The sequence below is a fragment of the Arachis hypogaea genome, chromosome 19, assembly GCF_003086295.3.
Source record: "Arachis hypogaea cultivar Tifrunner chromosome 19, arahy.Tifrunner.gnm2.J5K5, whole genome shotgun sequence".
NCBI lineage: Eukaryota > Viridiplantae > Streptophyta > Magnoliopsida > Fabales > Fabaceae > Arachis > Arachis hypogaea.
In genome coordinates, this window is record NC_092054.1 from 75,897,267 (window position 1) to 75,899,353 (window position 2,087).

General features: G+C 41.2%; 1 non-coding gene across 1 annotated transcript; it reads left to right on the forward strand.

Annotated features, from left to right (window-relative positions):
• Positions 1 to 1,254: 1,254 nt before the first annotated feature.
• LOC112781382 (small nucleolar RNA R71) lies at positions 1,255 to 1,362 on the forward strand. The gene has a single exon (XR_003192162.1). It is a non-coding gene; the product is annotated as a small nucleolar RNA R71 (small nucleolar RNA).
• Positions 1,363 to 2,087: the final 725 nt, after the last annotated feature.

The following is a 2,087-nucleotide window of genomic DNA, read 5'->3' on the forward strand; positions in this document are numbered from 1 at the left end:
TGAGATTTTAGCAGCTTGCACCCCATAGATTCCCAGTTTCTCTATTACAGAGAGGGGCATGAGGTTTATTCCTGAACCAAGGTCACACAGAGCCTTAAAGATCATGGTGCCTATGGTACATGGTATTATGAACTTTCCAGGATCCTGTCTCTTCTGAGGCAATGTCAGTTGATCCAGATCACTTAGTTCATTGATGAACAAGGGAGGTTCAACTTCCCAAGTATCAATGCCAAATAATTTGGCATTCAGCTTCATGATTGCACCAAGAAACTTGGCAGTTTGCTCTTCAGTAACATCCTCATTCTCTTCAGAAGAGGAATACTCATCAGAGCTCATGAAGGGCATAAGGAGGTTCAATGGAATCTCTATGGTCTCTAGCTGAGCCCCAGAGTCCTTTGGTTCCTCAGAGGGAAGCTCCTTATTGATCACTGGACATCCCAAGAGGTCTTCCTCCTTGGGATTCACGTCCTCTCCTCTCCTTACAGGTTCGGCCATGGCGCTTATGTCAATGGCCTTGCACTCTCCTTTTGGGTTCTCTTCTGTATTGCTTGGGAGAGTACTAGGAGGGATTTCAGTGATCCTTTTACTCAGCTGGCCCACTTGTGCTTCCAGATTTCTAATGGAAGACCTTGTTTCATTCATGAAACTTACAGTGGCCTTAGATAGATCAGAGACTAGATTTGCTAAATTAGAAGCATTTTGTTCAGAGTTCTCTGTCTGTTGCTGAGTTGATGATGGAAAAGGTTTGCTATTGCTAAACCTGTTTCTTCCACCATTATTAAAGCCTTGTTGGGGCTTTTGATCCTTCCATGAGAAATTTGGATGATTTCTCCATGTTGAGTTATAGGTGTTTCCATAAGGTTCACCTAAGTAATTTACCTCTGCTATTGCAGGGTTCTCAGGATCATAGGCTTCTTCTTCAGAAGATGCCTCTTGAGTGCTGTTGGATGCAGCTTGCATTCCATGCAGACTCTGAGAAATCATATTGACTTGCTGAGTCAATATTTTATTCTGAGCCAATATGGCATTCAGAGTATCAACCTCAAGAACTCCCTTCTTCATAGGCGTCCCATTGCTCACAGGATTCCTTTCAGAAGTGTACATGAACTGGTTATTAGCAACCATGTCAATGAGTTCTTGAGCTTCTGCAGGCGTTTTCTTTAGGTGAATGGATCCACCTGTAGAAGTATCCAATGACATCTTTGATAACTCAGATAAACCATCATAGAATATATCCAGGATGGTCCATTCTGAAAGCATGTCAGAAGGACACTTTTTGGTCAACTGTTTGTATCTTTCCCAAGCTTCATAGAGGGATTCACCTTCTTTCTGTCTGAAGGTTTGAACATCCGCTCTAAGCTTGCTCAGCTTTTGAGGAGGAAAGTACTTGGCTAAGAAAGCCGTGACCAGCTTATCCCAAGAGTTCAGGCTATCTTTAGGTTGAGAATCCAACCATAATCTAGCTCTGTCTCTTACAGCAAAAGGGAAAAGCATGAGCCTGTAGACTTCAGGATCTATTCCATTAGTCTTAACAGTATCACATATCTGCAAGAATTCAGTTAAGAACTGAAAAGGATCTTCAGATGGAAGTCCATGAAACTTGCAGTTCTGCTGCATCAGAGAAACTAATTGAGGTTTCAGCTCAAAGTTGTTTGCTCCAATGGCAGGAATGGAGATGCTTCTTCCATGTAAATTGGAATTAGGTGCAGTAAAGTCACCAAGCATCTTCCTTATATTATTATTATTTTCGGCTGCCATCTCCTCTGCCTGTTTGAAAATTTCTGAAAGGTTATCTCTGGATTGTTGTATTTTAGCTTCTCTTAATTTTCTCTTCAGAGTCCTTTCAGGTTCTGGATCTGCTTCCACAAGAATGTTCTTATCCTTGCTCCTGCTCATATGACAAGGAAGAATGGCCAGAAAAATGATAATAATAATAATAGAGATCCTTTATACCACAGTATAGGGATCCCTTTGTGAGTGGAAGAAAAGATGGGGAGACAAAGAATGTGATGTAAAGGAAGAAACACAACTGTGAGAATTGGAATGTGAGATGAGATGTTAGGATATGAATGAATAAATAGAATAAG